This window comes from Salvia splendens, chromosome 17 (assembly GCF_004379255.2).
Source record: "Salvia splendens isolate huo1 chromosome 17, SspV2, whole genome shotgun sequence".
NCBI lineage: Eukaryota > Viridiplantae > Streptophyta > Magnoliopsida > Lamiales > Lamiaceae > Salvia > Salvia splendens.
Genome location: NC_056048.1, coordinates 9,231,071 through 9,240,770, shown reverse-complemented (window position 1 = coordinate 9,240,770; position 9,700 = coordinate 9,231,071).

Here is a 9,700-nt window from a genome sequence, read left to right as displayed (position 1 = left end):
GCATGAAATAGACCTTATCAATTTTACAAAACAGTTGCCCATATATATTTTTTAATTGTTTGCAATAATATAATGAATAGAATAAAATACAGTAATAAAAAGGAAAGATAAGAAACTAAAATAAGATGAGCATAAAAAGTAAAATAACATAATTAAAAACACAAATTGGATTAAATAGTAGGGAGAGAAAGATAATACTCCACACGATTTGACGGACAGAAGCATCTTTACTAAATTAGTATTTTTGATTAATAGAATTGGTATTTATAGAAGATTTGATAGTAACTCAATGGTATAGTATTATTTATTGTAAATTTAATTAATAATAAATATACTTTATATCTTGTGACCTTTCAAATTATTGTTCAAGTGGGAGTGAAGAGACAAAACACATTTTTTGTAAATTAAATTTGATCGCTTGTAGCGGCACACTACACACCTTTGTGAGAAAATTTTGTTCACTATTTCAAATACTAATAAATTAATAATAAATGTTAAATATCTTGTGACCTTTAAAATCATCAACATTATATTGTGACCTTTGAAATCGAATTGCTAAGTAACTGCAAAATTTAGATATTCATAAGTCAAAAATAATTTAATAAATAATACTATTAATTAAAATGGCATTCTTTTAATTTTTTTCAAATCTCCCCTTTTATATATGTATAGATAGATTATTGTAATTAACCTGAAAGAACCGATCAATTATTATTCTATATCAAATCAGTCTAAAAAACCTGTTACTTAATTTTTTTATAAATCATACTCCTTCATTCTCTTAAATTTTGTTACATTTTTTCATTTCCGCCCGTCCCACAAATCACTTTTCACTTTTTACCATTTTTGGTAGTAGACCACCCTATATTCCACTAAGAGCATCTCCAACAATTTACACTAAACTCAAACTCATTTTAGTATAAATGTCACATCAAATATGATTTTACTCCAACCATTTACACTAAACTCAAACTTAAAATAATATTATTTATATTAAGCTTTTTTACTCAACAAAATTTGAAAACTTTTGAATTGAGTTTCGTGTAAACCTATAGATAGGTATTTTTTCCCAAAAACCAAAAATGTGATTGATTTTGGTGTACTATTGGAGCTAATTGCCTAGGGCTGGGAAAATAAACCGAAATATCGAAATACCGCACTTATCGTACCGAAAATATCGAAAATACCAAATCTTTGGTATGCCGCACTTTTCGGTACGGTATGATACCTTACCGACAGATTTAGGTACGGTAAATGTATGAATTTTGTATATACCGCGGTATACTACAATTACGGTATATGCGGTATATATACCATTAATAATTATATATATTTAACATATTTATTATTTATAAAATTATAATATTTTATATTTTTCAAATATCAAAACTAAAGCCTAAACGTGTAACCGTAAATCTAATTTCTAGCCTTTTTATTTCCAATACTCCAACGCAGCAACAGCGTGCAACTCACAATCGATTCCTCTCAATTTGTACCCACTCCACCACTGCCGTCCGCCGGTGCCTTCAGCTGCCTCCTACCATTGCCGTGTGAAAGTTTGTTCGGAACCGTGTGTGCTTTTATGCTAGGTCAGGCTTCTCAAGCCCAGAGAATCCACTAGATCACGAGGTCTAGGAACTCAGAGGATCTCAGAAGTCTCAGTCGTTGGACACACAAATTCCTCATTCAAAACCCTCAACCCGCTATACTTTGAATTAGTACATGGAAGTAGAGATCGATCCCACGAAGATGGATGCGTAAGAAACCATTTGGGAGATTCTGGCAAGGGTGAATTGGCTGCTGCCACGTAATTTTGGGTTGGGGTAAACTATTACTAGACTCAGGAAGAAAATATGACACTAGACCTAGGAAACTGAAAACATCATGCAGGCATGGAACATATTCGTAACTTCAATCTCTCAAACAAATTTCCTTGACCTAATAAACAACTACCTAGATTAGCTAGACAGAAAAAAAACGCAAGCAGTGGGAACCATCTCCCTAAAACAGTAAAGTACGGATGAAAAGATGCATCTAACGAACTATGAATTTAACTAACAACGACATGTTTTTCCTACTGATTCAAACACGAATATGAAGAAAACAGAGTAGATTTCCATATTCAAATAGAATGTAAAAGTTCGGACGTCGGAAACTTGCGGTTAGCCGGAAGTTAAACAGATCTACATATACTAGGCAGAAGGAAATAAAAATACGGAAATGAGGCATCAAACTACGACTACTCTGTTTCAGATCCACACATAAGATGCTTAATCCACTCCGGATCCAAGCAATCCGAACCTAACTACCACCAAAATCAACTCCATAAACTCCAATTCAACAAATCTGTTCCGATCAACAACAATCATCAACGATTCTACTCCGATTCGACAAGCAAATGCGAAAAGCATCCAATTGAGTAAATAACTACGAACTCAGAAATAAAACATCATTCATACTCAAAATAAACATCACCATATCAGAAAATAGAAATTGCATAAATCCACGATAATTTTTCAGCAAAACAGAGCCGAGCTTCGAACAACGAAGCTCGGTGAAATTCACAGCAACGGAATGAAATGAAAGAGGTAAATTGTATCTTCTCCCTACGCAACCCAACAACAAACAAAAAGTGAAACCCGTAATCCCCTACAACTTCCCGGACATCCCCCCAAGTGTGTAGAAGTAAGTGAGCTAAGAGAGCCAAAATAAAACCTAAGGAGCCAAAAAAAAAATTCCTTCCTTCTTTTCTGCATGCTCTCTCCCTTATATAGGCGCGGAGGATCTTCTAGAAGCCTTCGCAGAAATCTCAATTATGCCCTTCAGCTTCGCTGTTTCCTACGTCTAGTCATTTTTCCACATTTTTTCATTTCGTCTGTCTCACAAAATTTGCCACATTTCACTTTTTACCATTTTTTATAGTGGACCCCACATTCCCACTAACTTATTCTCACTCACATTTTATTATAAAACTAATACTTTAAAAGTAGTACCCACATCCTATCCACTTTTTCAACCCACTTTCCATTACATTTCTTAAAACCCGTGTCCGGTCATACTGTGACAAAATTTGAGGGACGGAGGGAGTATTTCTTTGTCTTTTTTCCTTTCCTGGCTTTTAAGGATTTGAGCTGGAAAACGCTCAGTGTTTGTGAAGAAATCTGCTCTTGCAATTAGATGTGAGATGATCTTTGGAAGCTAAGGAATAATAATTGTTAGCTTATGATAGCTCAGTCCCCAAAGGAGCAAGGAACGAAATACCTCAAAGGAAATGAGCTTCGAGCTCATCTCAAGCTCGCGTGTTTCAGCAACCGTCCGATGGCGTTTTAATTGATGGATTAAATCTAAGCCGTCAGATTAGAAACTAGTCGTTTGATGCATAGTTCAAGTTTGTTTTGTTTTCTCTCATTCATTTCCCAATTCAGTTTGTAATTGCTTCAGCTCTGATTGAATGAAAAATCTTCTATCTCTTTCCCTCAAATAACTCTCCTCAAATCTCGTTACTAATTCTCATAGTTGATTCGCGATTAGGGTTCATATCTTCACAATAATTGTGGAAGTGAAGAGATAGTCTTGAATGAGCTTGAGAAGAGCCAATTTTACTGTATTCAGACACAAAAGAATTTTTAAACATTTACATTTTTTGTTATTGATGTCTAAATATTTAGTTGAAGTGAAGAGTAGTCTGTTACGCTTCATGTTTTCTATCAATGCTTTGGTATTTATCTTTCTGATATGAGCTTTCCATGTTTGTTGTTTTTGATCTCGGACCTAATGTGCTAAAATTAAATTTATTTATTTTTTCATCCCAGGTGTTGATGGTGATTGATGCATAATGGAATTAGTGGCATCTTCTTTGAAGCTCTAGCGTCACTTTCTTTACCCAAACTATGTTATCGTTAACCTTTTGGAAGTTGTATGGATTTTGATATAAACATGTCGTTACAACATTATTATCCATTTGGAAGTTATATGAATTTTGAATGTCAAGAACTGTTTGATTGTGATGGAATTTTATCATTTTGGATATTTTCTAGATAGTTAAAATGTTATTTTCAATATTATATATATCAAACAGGTTTGACTTGCGATACACCGCAGCACGGTACGGTATACTAAAATATCGGTAAGGTAACGATTTTCATATTTTGATATATCGACTTTTCGGTATACCGAAAAAATCGGCACGGTACGGTATCGTGTTTTCTCATACCGTACTTTTCGGTACGGTATGCGGTATGCTCATTTCGGTACTGTATACGCATTTCGGTACGGTATACCGTACCGATCAAACCTTATAATTACCTATCTCATTTTAGATTTTAGTGTACTCTTGGAGATGGCCTAACTCATTCGAACTCACATTTTATTATAAAAATAATATATAAAAGTGTGATCCACTTTCTACTAACTTTTTCAAGTCGCTTTATATTACATTTCTTTCAAGTCGCTTTCAAAATCCTTTGACCGGGCATAAGATTCCAACAAGGAGGTAGTGTGAAGACACGAAAATCAGAAGAAGAAGCGAGATCCGAGTTATGCTAGAAACAGAAAATCGTACAAAATTAAAATCTCAGAAATGTTTGGTCGGAAGAAGGAAGGTTAGTTCAGGTCAGGAGGTGGTGTGAAGACACGAAAATCAGAAGAAGCAGCGAGATCGGAGGTATGCTAGAAACAGAAAATCATACATCTTAGAGAAATCATTACCGATACGAGAGGTCGGAAGCGGTGGATCAACTGCGCCATCGATCTGTAAGAACAAAAATCAAAACCGAGAGCCTTAATTTCAGATAAGTAAAAAAAGAAGAGAAAGAAAAATGTATACTACCTTGCAGAAAACATGAGAGAGCAGCCTCCTTTGCAAAAGAGAGATGAGAAGTATGTTTGTTGGCAGGTGTGTATTCTATGTTAACGAGCAGGGAGCAGATAATTGACAGTGACCATGTCGGATATTCACTTGAGTATTGTTTTCATTTAGCACAAGTTTGAGTTGAGATACATTTTGTTAAAAATAATGAAGTGAGCTTTCATCATTTGACTATATTTTACCTTACCAAAATTTTTGGTATACTGAACTTCGGTATACCTTATCTCCGGTGTGGCGAATTTTCATACCTATATTGTACCTCGTTTCCGGTATTTCGTACCGAAGTTCGGTACACCGTACTTTTGCAGTATACCTTACTTTCAACATCAATGAAAATAGTTAATTTGAGTTTTTAAAATATTATTTATAATTTATAATTTAAAAAATATATTAAATACTTCATCCGTCCCCATTAATTGTCCACTTTGGTTCCGACACAGGTTTTAAGAAATGTAAAAGAAAGTGAGTTAAAAAGTTAGTGAAATATGAATCCCACTTTTATTTATTGGTTTTATAATAAAATGTGAGTGAAATAAGTTAGTGAAATGTGGAGCCTACTTACCATTTATGTTAAAAGTGAAAGTGAACAATTAATGAGGGATAAATGAAAATGGCAAAAGTGAACAATTAATGGGGGACATGTTATTCCAATTTGACCGCAGTCATTCACAAATTTAAGGAAGATGTTAGTGTCGTAGAAGAGTTAAGTTACAATGACATCAGCTCCACCATCAACCTAAAAGGGAAGAGCACCACAGTGGTGTAACTCCTTGAAGAACCTGTACAAAAGAAACTCGTACATATTGAGTTCAATCAAATATATAAGTGCATCCATTATAAGGCGGACACTTTCAATAGCCCCGCCCCTTTTTTGTCCACAGCCCCAGTTTATTTATCCGTGCCCACAAAAAAAAGTGTCTGCAGCTATAAGGTGGACACTTCCAATAGCCCCAAAATTTTTAACCACTTTTCATTTTATTTTTTTTTGTTTATTTTAATCAATTATAATTTAAATTATCGGAATGTAAATAATTAGAAAACGAGGTAATTGAGACCGAATATTCGTTGTATTGAAAACGGTAAAATTATACAACGAACATTTAAAAACAATACAAATAAAAACGTCGGCGTATCCGATACGCCCGGACTGAGCAGACCCATCATCGTCTCCAGTGCGTCTCGATCTGCATCGGTGAAATGAGATTGGCTGGAATGGAAAGGGGTCTCCGGTCGCGGATGGTTAAGCGCGTCCAGGTTGGGTCTATAATCTCCAAACGCCGAGCGGCTCAAATTCCTCTAAAAAGGTTGGGGCGTGGGACTCGACCTCCACGGCTGAGATGGAGGAGGAGTTGGACTCGATCCCCACGGAGGGGGAGTTTGACTCCAACCCCACAGCTGGGAAGGATAGCCGCCATATCCCGATTCGTCAGTGCCGGGTGATTCGTCGTCTCCACCGTGCATTTTTTTAGAGTGAAAGTGTAGAGAGTGAATTAATGGAGAGTGTTTGAAAAAGGTGTAAAATGGGTGGTGGAGGAGTGGTATTTATAATACAATTTTCAAAAATAATTAAACAAAAATTTCCGAGGGCGGCCGGCGCGCCTATAGGCGTGGCGAGGCGTGACCGGCGCTTCCTCGCACCCTTATCGCGGGAGGGCCTTCCGCCTCGGGGAGGACGCTCCATGCACTATAGATCGGCGGGGCGACGGCGGATTGGGGCGGCCGGTGCGCCGCCCCTATAGTGGATGCCCTAAGAAGGCAAATTATAACAAATTGTAAACTCAGAGGGAGCAGTAACCTTTTCCTTGAGATAAGCAAGATCACTCTGATATGCTTCCTCTGGTGCCAATCCGTTCTCAATAATGTCAGGATGCCCCTCTGAACAATTAAGGTGTGCATAAGAACCAACCCCATAACTATGGTCTTTGAATGAGCACATTTGCACAAAACTTAATTTCCAACCAGCATACATGAACATGCTAAAGCCTAAAAGCATCATATAACTATACAAATCAACTTTTCTACATACATACACATATAAACATGTCAATATATCTAAATGGAAACAAAGAATTAGAACCTGGATAACCAGCAATGATAATAACCTTATGGTCGGAATATATAGGAAGAAGAAGGCCTGAGAAATGAGAAGGCTGAAATATGCATGATAAAATTTTTTACTATACAAAAATACATTTTGTGAGAAGAGAAGTAGTACAATTGGTTGATATCAAAGATTCAAGCATCTTTTGAAATTAAGAAATGTAAAGAATCTCTATTAGCTTAATATCACTTGACTAACTTAGTATACTATTAGCAGCAAGATATATTGAGTCTTTTTGCAATGAATATTATAATTGTCGACATGAAAAATAAGATGAGGTGATGATTCAAATCCCTGACTTACTGATTGGAGAAAAAATGTCTTATCAATTAAACTACGTTTCATCAGTAGTAGTTCAACGATAATTTGGTCTTTGGTGACATACAATAGTTTCATCAGTAGTAGTTCAACGATAATTTGGTCTTTGGTGACATACAATAAAAGTTTCATCTATTTCTAATGAAATAATTTAGAACGTATTCACATTATGAACACTCGTAGAAAGCAATTATTGTAATCAATAGATGATAGTAGTACTTAAAATAATATATTAATATATTATTTATTTTATTATTAAAATGTTCTTAATAAAAATCAAATACTAAGAAGGAAACGAGATTGCATTTTTTACGGTGTGCGGTGCCATATGCTACTAGACTACCATCACGTGATGCAAGAACCTCTCCAGTTGTAATGATAGATACATTAAACAATTTAATTAATTAAATCTCTCTATTTTTGGCTGACCTACGTTGGGGCCTTCCTTCCTCCAGATTCGAGTCTGAGAGCATGAATAACGCTTGGGGCCGGGCAGCATCTCGCGAGTCTCGGCCGGTCCCGCACGTTGGAGGAGGAGGCGGCACGGCCTGGGCCGGTCCCCGTGCCGCGACCGCGGCCTGGTGCCCGTCCCGCGGCCCGGCCTGGGACGGCGTTATTCGGGAGCCGGGCTGCATCCGCGAGTCCCGCCCCAGCGTTACACGCTTCTCGGGCCAGGCCGCAACCGATTTTTTTTTTTAAATTCGAATTTTTTTTATAAATACTACTCCATTTTCATACACATTCAACTTCAAATCCCTTCTTATAATTCCAAAAAATGCCTCCTCGTCAAAGAATATTCGAAGATCAATTGACCTGGGTGTTAGGCGAGGCGCTGCCGGCAATCCAAGAAGAAATGAACAACGAAGTTGAACGCTTCCAAGCTTGGAACGAAGAACAAACCCGGGTACCACGTTCCCGGATGTATATTCACCGAGACCGTGAAGCAGATGCGTTGCGGCTTTTCACGGATTATTTCTCAAGAGATCCGCGATGGAGTGATCAGATGTTCCGTCGCCGGTTTCGGATGCGGAGGCCTTTGTTCCTACGCATTGTCAACACAGTTATATCTCGTGACATGTATTTCGGCCAAACTACCGATGCTGTGGGCCTGCAAAGTATATCGACGTTGCAGAAATGCGCGTCTGTCATTCGTCAACTCGCTTACGGAACTACATCAGATATGTTCGATGAGTATCTCCATGTAAGCGAGCCTACTGGACGGGAGTGTCTCGCGAGATTCTGTCGGGCAGTCATCGAAGATTTCAAGGATACGTACTTGAGAAAGCCAACGACCGACGACGTTAGGAAGTTGGTCGACATGCACGAGCGGGTCCACGGCTTCCTGGGGATGCTTGGAAGCATCGACTGTATGCACTGACAGTGGAAGAATTGTCCAACGGCTTGGAGAAGACAATACACTAGCGGGCACAAGGGCACACATCCGACGATTGTCTTAGAGGCCGTTGCCGACCAACGATTGTGGATCTGGCATGCCTACTTTGGTGTCGTGGGGTCCAACAACGACCTCAATGTGTTGAACGAGTCTCCATTGTTCAACGACCTGTGTGCCGGGCGAGCACCGAACATAGAGTTCACGGCCAACCAACGTCGGTATAGTATGGGGTACTATCTGGCAGACGGGATCTACCCTCGATGGCCCGTGTTCGTGAAGACTATCACAGGTCCGACAACCGATCGGAGGGCAATGTTTGCTCGAAGGCAAGAGGCGGCTCGGAAAGATGTCGAGCGTGCATTCGGAGTCCTCCAAGCGCGGTGGGCTATCGTGAAGGGAGCTGCCCGTGGTTGGCAGCGGTCACACATCGCCGACATCATGTATGCATGTATCATAATGCATAACATGAGCGTTGAGGACGAGCAAGATAACGTCACATCGTGGAGCGACAATCCGCTCGCCAACACCGGGAGTGACTACGTTGTCACCGAGCTTCCCGTGCAGGGCCTTCCTCCCGACATCCGCAATGTCATGGCCCGTTCAGCTGCGATGCGCCAAGAGGAACAACGCACTCGCCTCCAAGCCGATCTAATCGAAGAAATTTGGACTCGCACCAACGTTTTCCATCATTGACGTTATGTTTTTATGTATTTTATTTTCAGTTTTAAAATTTATATGTTGTAATTTTGCAGTATTCGGTGAAATTAAATTTTCCGTGTTATAAATTTCCGGCGTTTTTTTATGTTTAAAATAGGTTGGAGTTGTGAATAGTGTCATTTATTAGTTGCGGCCCGAGTTGCGGCCTGCAGGGTTAGAGGCTTCTCAGGCCGGGCCGCAACTGTAGAGGAATGATGACGTGGAAAATTGAGACGGGGTTATTTATGCTCAGAAACCCTCCAACAACAAAGTCGACCACATATATGCCTCATCCCTCCACAACAATTTATGTTGTTTATATTTT